Here is a 16,411-nt window from a genome sequence, read left to right on the forward strand (position 1 = left end):
GGGCTGGGACACGCCAGGCCTGCGGGGCCCAGGGGGCCGTCTGTGGGGCCCGGGGGTGTCCGCGGGGAGGGACCCGCGGGGTCACGGCGATGGCAGCCCCCCACTCAGCGCTGAGTCAGGCCCCGCCCCTTGCCACCGCTGACCAATGAGAAGCCGCTTCGCCTGAGACCGCCCCTTCCCCGCTGTCATCACACACCCGCACGTGGAGGGGGCGGGTCGAGGGTGGAACTTCGACGCGGCGCATCACCGCCTCTTCCCCCGCCCATTGGCTGCACCGCCCCACCGCTCGCCTCGCACCGCGCCGTTCCCCGCCCAGCGCACCAATCAGCGTGGGGGAGGCGGGCGCGTAGGGCGTGTACCCGCCGGCACCCGGAAGGAGCGGACGGAGCCGCAGCAGTCGGGGCCGCGGCGGCAGCAGCAGCAGCGGAGGGGGCGCTGGTGGGTCCGGCGGGGCGGCGGCGGGCAGGGCCGGGGGGGGCGCGGAGCAGAACCAGGGGGGACAGGTCGCCTGTCCGGCTCGGTGCGGTTAATGCGCCCCGTCCCCGCCGCTGCCCCCGGTTCCAGAAGGTTCGGGGGGGACGGGAAGAGGGGGCGTCAGTGCGGAGGGGGGAGGGCGAAGGGGAGATGGGGGAGCCGCGGCCGGGGGTGGTCGTGACCAGGGGGTGCCGGATGGGGGTTGTGAGCTGGGGGGGCTGTAGTCGGGAGCGCCGGGAACGGGGGGGTCCGGGGGGAGGGGGCAGCCTGCGGGCGTGTGACCGGAGAACGGCGTTGCGGGGGCTGCGGCGGGGACGCCGTGTGCCCCCCGGCCCCGCTCTGCTGCGGGGTTTCGGTACCCGGGGGGGCCGTGGCCTCAGGGGGGCTGTGGCAGGACGGTCCGGCAGGGGCAGGTCGGTGGTCTCGAGGGGAACGCGGTGAGGCTGTGCCCGGGGGTGCCCCCGTGCCGGCTGCCGCCCCCCGCCGAGGCCCCGGCAGCTCAGGGCGGCTGTGCTGTCCCTGCTCTCGCCCACCAAGGCCACGTCCTCTCTGCTGTGACATGGGCAGGGACAGCCTGTCCCCGGGGCCTCCTCCTCCGCCCGGGCATCAGCTCCAGCCCAGCCCCGCCTGGCACTCGGTGGCTGTCCTTGTCCCCCTGGACACCCGTGCCGTGGCGGTGGGGCCTTGCCCGGGGCCCGGAGCTGCTGCGCCGTGGCCCAGCCACGCAGCCTGACGAGGCTCATCCAGCGGCTGCCCCGTGGGTGAATCGCTGCCTTCAGCGTGGGGCTGTGAAAACGGGGCAGCTGTGAACCCCAGCACTCAGGGCCAGCGGCCTGCTGCCGTGCGGTGACAGCCGTCGTGGGCAGAACGACCCATGGCGGGGACATTTCTCCCCCCCAGTCAGCAGCTATGGACCTCTTGGGGGTTTAGAGGGTTTTGCTGTGGCTGGGGCATCCGATTTCTGCAGAAAACACACACGCGGTGTGCAGGGCGCTCTTGGCAGTCCCAGAGGTTGTGTTTAGAAAGCTGCTGAGTGTTAGGGAAGATGAGGGGGCGGCTGCGTGATGTGAGCTGGGGCTGTGGGCTTGCTCACAACCCGCCTGTGAACGTGACTTGTCTGGTGATGGGTACGAGGGGCATGGACTTACGTCCAGGGTTTCCAGAATACGTTTATTTTTTTAAAGAACTACCATGGAGTTTTCAGTGTATGGCAGGGGAATGCTGTACTGTGTCTTAAGGTATTTTAAAAGTCATTTCCACTCAGTGCCTTTTTTAAAAAACATCGCACAAACAGAGATCTGTTTATGGACCTCTGCTCCTGTGCCTGAACTGTATCCATAAGCCTTAGCAAAGAGAGGAAGCTTGTGGAGAGCGTAGCAGCTTTGAGCCCTGACACAAAGGAGAGTCTTGGCAAACTTGGTAACATGTGCAGCAGGTGAACAAGGTCTGGCAGGTGAAACAAGAGAAAACTCCTAATGCAGCAGCACTGTAGTTATTTTTGGCCGGGGTCTGCTTTAGAAAGGGGCTGAGGACCGGGAGAACTCAGTCATCCCACAAAGCTTCGTCATTGCCTGGTTTTGCAGCAGCAGTTCTCGTCGTTGTGGGTCTTGGCGTGAGCGAGCAGCAGGGCCCTGGTAGGGACTACAGGTCCCGGCATGCAGCTCCCTCCACACGGCCCAGCCGCCCGCTCGGGTACGGCAGCAGGCTGGGATCTGCAGCCTCCTGGCAGCTCTGCCTGTGCGGGGGGGTGGCCTGGAGGTGTGGGGACATCAGAGCCCTCCTGTCACCCCAGCTGCAGTCCCTGAGCAGATGAACTTGAGGAGTGAGGTCCAGCTGGCAAGTGGGGCTGGGCTGGGGCTTTTTCAGACCTGCCACCCACCCTGTTTGTTTTACACGTGTGAGAGGTTTCTTACCCACCACCAGGAGGAAAGCTGGTGGGGTCACCCCGCATGGACTTTGAGGACCCTGCTAGTCGAGGCACAGCTCTTTGAGGGGCTGCCTCACTCCGCTGCCTGGGCAAAGCAACCCTTGGCACTCTTCACATCTGCCCTCTCTGCAGAAAACGGCTTTAGGGAGCTTTACGGAATAAGACATAATTTTAATTTTAGTGGTGGGATTGCTGTTTCACTCCTGGCGGCTTCCTCTAAGGCAGACAAAGCACCCAGTCCATACACCCGCCCTCTGCTGCTGAGCTTTGCCAGCCCCTGCTCCCTCAGCAATTTCAGGTCTTCTGAGCATGCGGAGCAGGAGGTGGAAAGGAAGTTCTCTCCCTGAGTTCAAGAGGCTCTGAGGGCAGAGCAGCACACCTGTCCTCCTCCTTGCTGCCCGATGCCAGCTGCTTGCCCTCGCGCACTTCTGCACAGCCACTGAGTACCAGAGGCCAGAGATGCTCAGACCTTCCTCTCCGTTTCCAAGCGATGGTGGTTCAAGGGGATGGTTATTGATCTGACACTTGAATGTCAATGACTCTTGACTCTTCCTGAGTCCTTTACCTGCCCTTACAGCTCTGGGCCTGCCCGGGCTTGTCCCCTGCTAGATTTGGTAGGCGCTGTCGTGTGCTGTGTGGAAACACACAGTGCCTGGGGGCCGGGACGCTTCCTGGATGCGCAACAAGAAAACGTTCTGTTCATAGTTGTCACAGAGGCACCCCAAAGTCAGTTTTAGGTGGACAACAAGTTCCAAAACAGTCTTTATTCTAGCCAGAAAAGTGCAGCCAATAAACCGACTAGAAACAGGGTTTTTACAATTAGTTAGCACTCCGACAACATAAAATACAGGTTCGGATGCCAGTTGAGGAGATTATTGGGGTACAGCAACATAAAAATAATGAGGATCCACAGTGTGTGTGCACACACTCACACGAAACAAAACCAGAGCCCTCTGACTGCAGGGTACCCAGAGGAAACAATCACTTGCCTGGGTTAGGCAAGGACTCATTCCAGGATATATCCAGTAAATAACCACGCACCCAAAGGAGGAGGTGAGGTGCTCTCAATCCCAGGAAGTCTCCTTAGACAGCATCCCCGTCTAAGGGGAGGGCTCCAGTTCACAGATCCACTGCTCTGAGGAGGCCACTCCAAGGGGGACTTCAGCAGGAACCCTATTTTATAGCCAGGTCAGATCTGTCTGTGGGTGTAACAGCATGGTCCAGAACCTTTGCAGCTACCCTGGGCACCTCCTCTGCTAACAGCCCTGTCAGTGGACTACTCAGGGTCCCATTAAGGACCCTGTCAATGGACCGAGGGTCCCACCTCTCGTGCCCCACCAGCTGATGGAGGTGAAGTCACCCTGCCCTGGGTAGGGGAGGATGTGACTGTCAGCACCTTGGTACCACCCTAGGTGTGTATGTGGGGACAGGCACAGTGGGGCACAAAAGGTGCTAACAGAGCCATCAACTGCCCTGTTGGAGGCTCCAGATCTCAGGGGGATTTGTAACTGACACACAACCCACCCCGTGACCACAGTCGTGATCTGACAGGCTGATTTGGAGCGGTGCTACAGTCACCTCTTGCATCCAAAGTCAAAAGGGAGCATTCTGTTGGTGAGTTTTAATGTCCACTATGAATCATCATACCTTATGTGTTATTTTCCTGTTATACATTATCATTACAAATCAACCTACTAATAAACAATAGAATAGTGCAAATTACAACAATCACAGTTATTATCAAATATTGGAGAAGGCTGGTTAGTCATCCTGATTAGGAAAACAAATGCACTGAAGGTTTTTTTCACAAGTTAGTCCCCAGTACAGCAACAATTGCCCCTGAGTCCTTTGTTATTTGTCCTTGTAGTGGTTCTTGTAATGGCACCCAGATGCTCAGGATGTAGACACAGCTTCCTGTATACACCTTTTTCCTTCAATAGTAGCAAGTGCAATATGGCCTGGCTTTGGACGATCTTTCTGTTTTCATGTAGCTGATGATTAGGGAGCCTATGCGATGTCATGCATAGAGTTCATTAGTGTTTCTAGTTGCAGGCTTGCCTCCCGAATGCCCTGTTGGTTTTGCCTTGGTGTGATCCTCATTCCAAAGACTGACTGTAACCACCACCCAGTCTCAGCTGAAGCTTCTTCCACCTCGTCCATATGTCCCTCAGTAGGAGCAGTCAGGATTGTCCTTCTTCCTTTTGTCCTGCAAGAGAACACAAAGATGGGCCTCAGTTCCTTGGAACCGGGATTTTAGAGCTAGAAGTCTGGGACTATCCACTGAACACTAATGCGTCGGGTTTGCCTGTTTTCATCAAGGGCTTCTCAAGCACATAACCCTCTAGGTTTTGCTAAAGTCATGGGCACAATACCAGTGGAAGGTAGTTCCACCATGACGGGCTGGCCCACTTGTGTTCTTGGGGGCTGGTCTTTTCCTTTGTCTGTTATAGAGTCACTGTCTGTTAGCAGCCTCTTGGGGCAAAATACCCTGATTTGGGGGCTTCCATAGCTCTTCCAGTGGTTACTGACAATGAGGACAGCTTGTGCCAACCGTGTGTCCCAGCTGGGTCACAAGATGTCTGCATGTTTTTTAATCAAACCATTGGTCCGTTCCACGATCCCATTGGCTTGGGGGTAATATGGTGTATGAAACACCCACTTGATACCTTCCCTCCTAGCCCAATCCTGAACCACGGCAGCTGAAAAATGTGTGCGTTCATCACTTTGGATATTCTCAGGGGTGGGCAGAACACTAAACCACTCACACAGTGCTCGCACTGTTTGGTCTCCAGTGGCAGCACTGTCAGCAGTAGCCATTGATAGTCCTGATACCACCTCTGCTCCCACCAGCATGTATTTCTTTCCATGAGAGGGTTTTAATGGCCCAACGTAGTCAACTTGCCAGGTACTCCAGAGGGCCTTGCCGTGTCTGATATGCTGGGCCCGGGCCTAATTTGGGTGATCAGCTTTAAGTCTTATCTGGCACTGTGGACAGGCTATAAGGACTGTTTCACATGTTCCCATGGACACTCTCCATTCCTGAGACCGGCATTCATAATACAGATCCACTTTCCCAGAGTGGCCTTGCTTAATGTGCAGCCATTCAGCGAACCATGCCCACTCCTCTGGTATGCCTTTCACCACTCTAATTTGGGCTAGGCGGTCAGCCTCTTGGTTCCATTTGGCATCTTTTGCATGTCCTTTCACCCAGCCCACGCTCCAGGGCCATGACCTGCCTGTCCCTAATAGGCTCTGTCAGTCTTCGGCTCTCCATGCTCTGGTGCGACCCTCTTCCCACCGGTCGGATTCCCATTGGCATATCCATTCAGTTGCATCCTTATAAATTGCATAAGAATCCGTGTAAATCATGGAGGCCCCTCCTTCTGCTGCTAATAAGAGAGCACGCAGCACCCCTGCTTGAGCACTACCTTCCCCCTCCTCTGTTATTGCTTTTCTGGTGGCAATCTCCAGTGCTGCTACCTTATACTGCCACTTTGTCCCCACCTGATGTGCTGATGCATCAGTAAACCAGACTCGTTGTGTGTCTGAGTCCTGGGTTAACTCAGGTGCTTCTTTAATTGGGGAGGACTTATAAGGCAGGCTCGGCAGGACTGGATCAGCGTTGACAGGTTGTTGGAGGTTTGAAACTTTGACAGAACCCTCTTTCAGTGGCAACAACTGACTAACTCCCTCCGAGTAGACATACCACTTCAGGACTGTTGCTTTCTGTGCCACCCCCTCGGGGGGCGGGGTGTGACCCTTTGAGGATTGAGTTTAGCAGAGGAAAAGGGCCTTGCACAATAATGTCCTGTGACATACACAGCCTGTCTACCTCAGCTGCTTGGGTGAGTGAGGAGAGTCCCTTTTCCCACTCCGAATATTGTTCAGTTTCCTTGACTGCACTGGAAGAGAACAACAAGGGTCTGTCTGGCCCTTTTGGCCCCCTGTGAAATATAGCGCAATAGGAAGCATGTTCTGCAAACCCCATTCCACTCTTAATGGGTCTTGTGGGTTCAGCAAGCCCAACTTCTGGTAGGTTTTAAGTTCATCTTTTAGAACATTAAGAGCCTCTGTATGCTGTAAGGTCCAATCCCATCTCCTGGTTTTTTTCGGAGTAGGTCATATAGGGGGCAGGCAATCACTGAAAATCCTGGGATATGCTTTCTCCAGTACCCTAATGTGCCCAATAGGTGTTGCAAATCTGCTTTGCTGTTTGGGGTCTGCCCCTTTTCTACAGTAGCTGTGGCATCATCAGGCACTGCTATGGCTCCCACTATCCACCAAGCCCCTAGGAATTTAATTTCCCGCCCAGGACCTTGGCACTTGGAAGGTGGAATATCCAATCCATTCTGTGTCAATAGGTTACAGACAGTCTCTGTTACTTGCCTGACCTGTTCCTTATTGACTCCACCCACTAAGATGTCATCTATATATTGATATATGCGAATGCCCAAGGGCACCTTCACAGTGTCAATGAGTGCAGCAAGGATATTGTGGGCAATGGTAGGAGAGTGCTTGTAGCCCTGAGGAAGCCAATTAAAGGTGTATTGTTTCCCTTCCCAGGTAAAAGTGAATTGTGATTTGTCGTCCTCCCTTAGGGGGATCATGAGAAACATATATTTGACATCTAAGGCAGCCATCCATGGATGGGCTGCTGCTTGTATTGTGGTCACCACCAAGGATGTATTTGGGACAGCAGCTGTTAGGGGTGCAGTGTTACAATTTGGTTTTCGACAATCAATAGTTAAGCACCACCGCTCATCAGGCTTGTGAACGGACCAAACTGGAGAATTATAGGGAGAATGGGTGCAGCTGATTATCTGTCTTTTTTCAAGGTCATTAATGACCTCCATAATGCCCCTGTTTGCTGTGATCGGCAGGGGGTATTGTGGAGTGCAGGTTATTTTAGATAGCGGCAAAGCAGAAGCAAGTTGCAAAATCCAAATGTCAGCAGCTCCCTTAAGCTGCAGTGGCGCAGAGGTAAATTGCAAGATCCTAATGCAAGCTGCCTCTGCCCCGTGGCTCCCCAAACTCCAAACCTCACCATTAGGCAAGCACCACTGTTTACCTGCCAGAATATCAAATGCCAGTATATTTCCCTTATAAGGGCTCAGAGCCTTTTCCACAGCTGTCATCCGCTTCTCCCCAGGCAGCCAAAATTGAGTTTGAGCTAGAGGACACCTTTCTGCTACACCTGTTACCCTTACTATGTTAATGGCCTTCCTTGATGGTTTAATCCCGAGTTCCTCGGCTTGCTGCTTGCTCAAAACAGTGTTTTGAGCACCTGTGTCAATTAGAAATTTTAAACTTATCTGCTTTGAACTGACGGGGATGTGTATGTATGGTTCCTTATCAGTGGACCATTGGCAGGAAAGTACTAATCAGCTTGGGTGGCCTAAGTCCCAATCCACAGCTTCTGATTTTTTGACTCCTTTGACTCCCTTCGTGAGGATATGAAAGGGTTAATGTTTCATCTCTCCTCAGTGAGGGAGGCCGTTGCCAGTGCTCCCTTTGTGTTCTGTGTTTTCCCCTCTCACAGTTCCACTGGCTCCTGTATATGCTGAGTGGAAGCTTGTGCAGCAACGCTTGGGACACCTCCAAGGCAGCGAGTGCCTGGTGGCACAGGCTGCCCCACTCCGGTCCCACTTAGGTTCCTGGGAGAGGCTTGTTTTCCGAACCCTTCTGCTCCCGTCTGTGCTTCTGCATGGGTCCACCCATCACATTTCACACCTGTAGTTGACTATATTGTGCAGGATTTCAGCCCAGGTTAATACATATGAAGGTGGATTTCAGGGGTTCTGCTCATTACAGTCAATAGCCTCCTGAATTCTCTCCCTGAGGGACTGGACATGTTTTTTTAAAGTGTCTGGCAGCCCTGTGATAAGCAGCCAAAGGTGGGTTGGATTTATCGGCGCAGCCATGGGGATTCCTTGCTGCCCTTTCTCATACATCACCTATATACAAGCAGCCTTTTGAATGCCCTCAGCCAGCTCCAGCAAGCCTCTTATCCTAATGCTGAAGGGCTCCCATATTCCTTGGGATCCACTCCACCAGCCCAGTAAGTCACACGAGATGTTATGGGCTGATCACCCTCCGGACCATCATTTAAAAACACACCAGCTCCCCAAAAGCCCACAGTTTCCTCATTACTCAGTAATATCCGATCACTCCCTGTGAGTGAAACATGCCAAATATATCCAGTTTCTATATCGCCTGGCTCACGTGAGAATTTAGCTTGCAAGTCACCAAGCTCAGGTCTTGTCCACAGGGTGGTACAAACAGCAGGATGGGGTTATCCACCCAGTGGACCTGTACATGTCTCAGTTTTAATAAGAAGTTGTACATCCTTTGTCTCCAACTCCACCTCATCAATAGTGTTTTCAGAATCTCCCCAGATATCCCTGTCCCATCCCTGGGGTCTGTGCCCACAATCAGTTTCCAAATTTGGGCAATGCTGGTGGGATTTTGCTCAGGTTAACATGAGCTCCATCCTCTGTTCTAACAAACGCACTCGCTCTCTCTTTTGCCGTAACTCCGCTTTCAAACAGTCTGTTTCCAGCTCTTTTCCAGAACCGCACCTCTCCAACTGGTTATGGGGTTTGCACCGGCCCCCGGGCTTGCTTTAAGCAGATGCACAGAGCAGCACCAAGAACAGCACAGGCAACAACACAAACAGTAGCACAGAAAACAGCACACCCAGCTACAGCCACTCCAGGACTGCACCAGCTGCTTCCGCCAGATGTGGGCAGGTGGGTGCGGAAGGATTATTACAGCTGTACCCCCATAATAATCCTGATACCCCCATAATAATTCTGATATCCTGCTGACTACGCCAATTTAAATGTCACAGAGGCACCCCAAAGTCAGTTTTAGGTGGGCAACAAGTTTCAAAACAGACTTTATTCTAGCTGGAAAAGTGCAGCAAATAAACCGACTAGAAACAGGCTTATACAATTAGTTAGCACTCCGACAACATAAAATACAGGTTCGGATGCCAGTTGAGGAGATTATTGGGGAACAGCAACATAAAAATAATGAGGATCCATGGCGTGCATGCACACACTCACAAGAAATAAAACCAGAGCCCTCTGACTGCAGGGTACCCAGAGGAAACAATCACTTGCCTGGGTTAGGCAAGGACTCATTCCAGGATATATCCAGTAAATAACCACGCACCCAAAGGAGGAGGTGAGGTGCTCTCAATCCCAGGAAGTCTCCTTAGACAGCATCCCAGTCTAAGGGGAGGGCTCCAGTTCACAGACCCACTGCTCTGAGGAGGCCACTCCAAGGGGCCCTTCAGCGGGAACCCTATTTTATAGCCAGGTCAGATCTGTCTGTGGGTGTTACAACATGGTCCAGAAGCTTTGCAGCTACCCTGGGCACCTCCTCTGCTAACAACCCTGTCAGTGGACTACTCAGGGTCCCATTAAGGACCCTGTCAATGGACCGAGGGTCCCACCTCTCGTGCCCCACCAGCTGGTGGAGGTGAAGTCACCCTGCCCTGGGTAGGGGAGGATGTGACTGTCAGCACCTTGGTACCACCCTAGATGTGTGTGTGGGGACAGGCACAGTGGGGCACAAAAGGTGCTAAAGAGCCATCAACTGCCCCATTGAAGGCTCCAGATCTCAGTGAGGTGTGCAACTGCCACAGTAGGTATGCCACCATGTATGTGAAAGGAAAAAGAGAAACCGTATTGGTTAGAAAACTGGTGTCCTCAGCACACTGTCAATGGAGCTGTAATCAAATTATCCCAGCTTCCATGGCTGGAGGAATTCATGAGTCAGGTTTGAAACAGGACAGGTGTGAAGGGCAACATGGGAGAAATCCTGAAGGGAGGCATTTGAGCATTAACAGATGGCTCATGGAGGGCATTGTTGCAGGTTACTTGGCAGTGAGAGTCTTCTGTGGGCGGGTTTTTCCTGATGCCTCTCCTCATCTCACATCACTCCCCTTCCTCCAGCAGGTTGTGTGGGTACCTGCATCCTGGTAATGCCATTGTGTGTTTCTGATCCTCCCGCAGTGCCTGGCAGCTGCACTCCACGGAGCCTGTTTTCGGACCAGCTCTTTTCCTTTGTGTTTTGTTTTTTTTCCATTTTTCTTTTGCTTGTGAGCAAGGGAGCCCAGTGAATATAGCCTCCGGAGAGCTTGGTTTCACACCGTTAGACATTTGCTTTAAAAATTACTTTCTTTGACTGGGAAGTGTCTTTGCAAATCTTTGTCCTCCATTTGCCTCCTCTCTCTCATAGTCTCCCTTACTTGGCCTCGCGAATGCCCAGCTGCCAATTAACATGTTTTCCCCCTGTTTCTGTCAGTGTCTTCAGCTGGTTGTGAATCCTGAATGAAGAGCAGCTGAGCTCACATGCTCGGCATTTCAGAGAGCTTTTTCAGGACTGACTGGTGATTTGCAGTCATACTCGCCTGTGTTTTGGCCTGGAAAACCCCCCAGCTAAGCAGCGTGATGGCAGAACAATAGGTGGATGGGAGGCCTTCAAAGGAGTCCTGTATGCTGCAAAAAGTGCAGTTAGTGATTCAGCTGTAAGTGCTTTTTAGTAACAAATCCATGTCCCAGGCCAGGACTGATGTCAACCCTGTGATTCTTCTTGTTGGGGGTGAACAAAAATGCAAAGCCCTTTATGCAAGAGCTGAAGTGATAAGCCAGATCTCCAGGCCACAGTCTATTTGGGGTAACTCCGTTCTTCCTGGGCAGTGTTTTCGACCCATCGCTTCCTGTGCTGCAGCGGTATGTGGGTGGCAGCCGTGTCCAAAGCAATTCTTGTCACTGCTCAGGCTTAGAGCCTTTCGAGCCTTTTCTAAAAGTCAGTGTAGTAGAGCAGGGAATTGGTGGAGCGTTTTAAATATATGTATATTTACACATACTTATGCTACACTTACTGAGGCTTGCTCTGCTGCAAGCTCTCCAGAATCATTGCCCTGCTGACCCACTGGTACAGCTTCCAGGTGGGACCTCTCCTGGGACACCGGTGCAGGTTGACCTGCTGGCTGTGTAGGTGCAAGTGACATTAAGCATAAACTTTCTGGGTGGCTTCACGACTGTTTTAAGGACCGGCGCACCAGTCAGCTAATGTGGGGGTGTCTCCCCATGTCACGATGCAAAGGCTGTGCTTCTGGGGGCCGGCAGTGTGGCTGCCCGCGGTGCTCTGCTCGCTGCGGCTGTGGTTGGAGCTGGGTTGTGCTGCCGGGGGGCTGCAGGGCGGTTGCCCTTGCAGGGGCAGGGTAGGCTGGGGGGCAGGGATTGCCCCTATGCAGCTTTTACTCATCATGCCTGAGGCCAAGGGAATGTCGGACCTGTTTTGCTGGGGGCTGATGTTGTCCCAGTTTTCAGGACCTGTTGGGCACAAGGATTTAGCCCCCATACGATGCGATCTTCAGTAGTCTGCAATTACGGCACTGTGAGCCTGGGCAGGAGTCTTTATCAACGTCTTTGTGATGGTGTTGGCAGGCCTCTCAGAGGTTTCTATCAACCAGTTGTCGTTTTCCCCCTTCGCTGTAGCCTGGGAAACGCTGCAATGTTGGATTTGGCTTGGCCTGTTTGGGTTGTTGGGAGCAGTGCCTCCCTACAGCAGAGTTTGTCCCTTCCTCCCCTGGCTCCTTGTCCCCATGGGCTGGTGTAGTGGGTGGCCTGTGGGGGCCACAGCCAGAGCCTGTTCTTGCAGACAAACCATGTGCCCGTGCAGCCACTCAAGTACCAGCAAAGCCCATGTGGTGGGGCAACGTACAGCTGCGTGGGTGGAGAAGAGCAAAGCCAAGGACACAGAGAAGACTTGACTTCCCACTGAAATCCAGGGATGGTGCCAGCGACCTCTGAGAGACCAACCACGCACCCACCTGGAGCCACAGGGCACTGGGGTGATAACTGGGATGCTGGGAGGGGCTCAGGGCAGCAGCTGGAGGGACAGCCTCAGCACCAGTAATAAACACAGTGAGATTTTTCAGGTGTTGAGGTACTCAGGGTCTCTTGCTTCTGTGCATAAGCCATGAACTTGCTTGGCTTGGATGAGCAATTAATTGCCAGCCAAGTATTTGGAAGGTCTTCTTGTGTGGGCAGGGCATTTCCCTGAGCATGGTCTGTGCATTTCTCTTTTCAGGGGACCCAACACATCCAGAACAAGCAACTCCAGGACCACGCTGTGAGTGCTGACAGCTGAGACCTGCCTTTCCATCTACTTCAGCCCTACACCAAGGTTAGCACTCATTCAATCATCACCAATTTATCCTCCTTCACCAGGACTCTATGAAGATGCTGGGCAACCCTGTGCTCTCCTCCCCTCGTCCCGTAGGGACAGGTGTGTAGAGTAGATGTCACCCAGGTGAGCTGCTCCCACAGGCTGGCTCGCTGCTCCTGCCTCCCACCAGTGTGGCAAAGAGAGCCTGGATGTGCACGAGCAGTGCTGTTAAGACTGTTGAACCCTGCACACAGTTGTCAGGAGCTCAAGGGCAGCATGTTTTAAGCCCTTGGGAACTTGCAATCTGTGCTGCTCGCTGCACTCGTCCTTATGCGTACCAGCAGTGTTGAACAGGAGCTTTTCCCAGCTGGTGCTGGTCTCTGCTGCTCTCTGTCCTTCACCTGAACAGAGTTGAGATTTTACCCAGAGCTTGTGGCAGGCATGATCCTGCTTTCTATCAGCACCAGCTGAGTTCTTCCTGCATTTTCCCACAATTTTGTGGCTTGAAGAGGCCCTTGGCCATGGTATAGAAGGCTTAGAGTGACCGTTTCAGAAGGGCCTGGTAGGCTTTGTACTTCCACTGTCAAGAATTGTGAAGGTCAGGCCCTCACTGCTCTGAGATAACCAGGGTGCTGAGATGGCTGTGGACTTCCCACCCCATCCCTGTTCCTGGATGCCTGCACACCTGCTTGAATCTAGCAGTGTGCTGCACAGTGTGGGAAAGGGAGCCTTCATCAGCACCGTGAGTCCTTCTCTCACCCCAGAGCTCACGATTTGGCCAGGAGACGTGACACAGGGAAGCTGCTCTTTGGGACACCTGGCTGTCCTGTTGCTCTTACTCTGAAGTGTCTGCCAGGGAAGTTTGGGGCCAATCCAGAGGCCAGTTGCAGACTGGGCCTCAGGCCATCTCATCCTTCAGCCTGATGCTGAAGTGGTACCCACAGCGAGTGAGGCAGGGGTAGATTCACCTGCAAAGTCAAAAGGAAGGAAGAGGTGCTTTGCTCATGTCGGTGCTGTGGACTCCCAGCCACACAACGATGGCAGCAGAGCAGCCCCTCATCCAGGTGAGTTGTGACAGTCACTAATGCCTGCTTTGTACTGGGATCTTATTATACATCTCTCTCAGTGACGGCAAAAAGACAGGTTATGTGGCTGACATCAGAGAACAGCTCTGCCCTCAGTTCTGCTGGAGCTGCTTGCAGTTCCCGGTCCACCAAGCTCACACCGTCCTCTCAGGGCTCTCCTGCCTTTTCACAAGAGAAGAGGCATTTTAACACAAGGCTTACCACAGTGGATCCACTTTTCTACCCCCACCCCTGCTTGCTGACCAAATAGCTTGATACCTCCAGGGACAGCAGATCTCCTGTATATGTGTAATGCAGCAGCTTCTCCCATTACTTGGTCATAGCATTGACCTCTTCTCTCTGGTTTGGATGTCACCTAACTCAGGTGGTATGAGTGAGCTTATATTTGGGCTTAATTAACCAGGTTTGGTTTAGTGCAGCTGGCAGTAATCTGAAAGCTGGTGCATCTTGCAGACCCTTGGACAGGCTTGCAGTGCCTCTGTTGGGAATGCTTGGCTGGCAAACTCAAAAGTCTGGACGAAGTGGAGGTTGGATCTTCAACAGAAAGTGGTTAGCCTAACGTCTTCAGCTTGCTCTTAACATGTGTGGGCTGCCATTGCCCCTTGGAATTACCAGCTGAGCTAGGAATAGGTCTTATTTCCACTGGGAACCCCAAGAAAATGCTGCCCTCCCTTCAGAGATTGGGCCGTGGGTCCCTCGTGAGTATTCACACTGGAGTTATGCAAGGAATCCCCTCTTTGCCCTACCATTTCTGTCACAAGTAGGTTGGGCATTCGAAGATCCCATTCATGGGAGTGTTGGGACAGCTGGATCCTTGTTCGGTTCTCACTGCTCCCGAGAATGGAGCAGAGGATCATCTGCTGGCGCTAATTTTAGGTGTCCGAACATTGCCGGTGTCCCTCTGAGCCCCTATTCGTGTGTGATCCTGTGGCCCCCTGCTAAGAGCTATATGAGTCCTGTATCCTTGGGTGTGAAGGTTTTGCTGGGGCATAGCGTCCCAGGGATTAGGAAGAACTTTGAATTCCTCACTTACCTAAGGTGTCTAAGCCATATCAGATGTATGTGTGACCCCTTCTTTTAGCCCTAGCACCAAGAACCCTTTGGAACTGGCTCTGTGGGTGCCCATGCACTGCAGGGTGTGAAGCAGGCTGCAGCTTTCCATCCTTCCCCTGCCAAAAATGCAGCACCCCTCCTGTTTGCAGCGGTTGGTTCCTGTCGTCTTGGGTGGGTGCGCACAGCGCAGAAAACAGTCTTTACAAAGCCTCCGGGTGTGGAAATACTCCAAAACCCACAGCTGAGTGAGATGAGAGCCCAGCTGTGTCCCTCTCTGCTTGGCGTTTGCCACCACCATCCTCCAGCCCCGCATGACACAGCGTGAGGCCTCCCAGCCTCTCCCTTGTTTGTACACCCGAAACTTTTGGCCTCTTTGCACTTTTTGGTTTCCACTTGCTCAGGTGATTTTTTTTTCAGCAGTGCTGAGCTTAGTGCTGAGCTTTGCTAAGTTTCATGTTGAGGCAAGACGTGGCTCTGCAGTTTTTGCCCATCTTTATTTTTAGCCAGTGTAAAGACATGGTTGATGGTATCAGAAGGAAGTTGCGTGGTCTCCTGAGCTCCGTGAGTCATCCTGGATCACAACCGAAGCTTCGCTAGCTTCTGCTGTAACCCTCAAGTGATGTAACCAGTTGTGGTGGGCCTTACTGGATCTGGGGAAGAACAGAGTGGGGAGGGAAGAAGAGCTTTTAGAAGTTGTTTTTTATCCATTCTGTTCAGCTGTTAAATTCATTCGTTGGAAGATATTGGCAGATGTCACACCTGAGCGTGGTTGGGTAGGGTGCTTGGTCTTCCTCTTGCATCTTGTGCCCATGTGGGAGAGGTGAAAGGGAGAGGAGCTCTGTTGGGTAACTGTTTAGCAGCACGTAGCAACGGTAGACAACAGTTTTTAGAACAGGAAGCGAAGCAGGATCCTGTCTCCGGTTCACGCACAGCAAGGTTCAGTGCAGCAGAACAGAACTGCCTGAAGTGGAAATGGGCTGGGACTGGAGAGCAGAGACTTAGGAAGAGTCTGGGACCTCTGTTTCCACCCAACCTGGTGCTGTCACAAGGTAGAGTTTGTTGGTCATTCTGACATGCAGGCGGCCAGTGGTGCTGGGCGCTGGTTGGTCTGGGCAGGGGCTGCATGTCACTGCCACGGATCGGGCAGCGATGCTGAAGTGTCCCTGCCTGCCACAGCACAACGAGGGTGCAGATAGAGGGGTCTCTGACCGCTCGGCTCTCTGGTGTTTCCCCTCAGGACCAGGCATGGTGGGTGTGAGGCCCCTGGATCCAGAGCAGCCACCTTGCCTGCCAAGTGGGTGGTGACGGTGGCTCGTGGGGGTGGGCTTTCACCTCTGCCCCCTTTCCTCCCTCAGGGTGATGAACAGCACTTTAGGAGCACATGGAGGCTTTTGGGTGCTGTGCAGTGGGTTTTATGTGTGGGGTAGAGGTGAGTGGACAGGCTGGGGGGAGCAGAGACAAAGGGAGGTGGGGGGGCGTGCTTGCGGGGATTGCTATGGCAGTTCACCACTGGCAGCATCTCTGCACCGCGCTTCCTGCAGCACATGGCGCAGGGGCAAGCGCGCAGCCTGCCGCGGCGCCCAGCGCAGCCCTGTACCAGCCACGCCACGGGCTCAGCACCGCCGGGCTCCTGCACAACAACCTGCTGTGGGCACATGTTGTCCCAGGCAGCAGCCTCAGGGTAGGT

General features: G+C 53.4%; 1 protein-coding gene across 1 annotated transcript in view; it reads left to right on the plus strand.

Moving 5' to 3' along the window:
- Positions 1-383: 383 nt before the first annotated feature.
- Positions 384-16,411, plus strand: part of ATOSB (atos homolog B) — a 46,916-nt gene continuing 30,888 nt past the window's right edge. Inside the window, exons 1-2 of the mRNA XM_080362135.1 lie at positions 384-438; positions 12,509-12,604. The gene's annotated coding sequence lies outside the window, so the exon portion shown is untranslated. The remainder of the gene's footprint in view (positions 439-12,508; positions 12,605-16,411) is intronic.

Source organism: Nesoenas mayeri (genome assembly GCF_963082525.1).
Source record: "Nesoenas mayeri genome assembly, chromosome: Z".
Lineage (NCBI taxonomy): Eukaryota > Metazoa > Chordata > Aves > Columbiformes > Columbidae > Nesoenas > Nesoenas mayeri.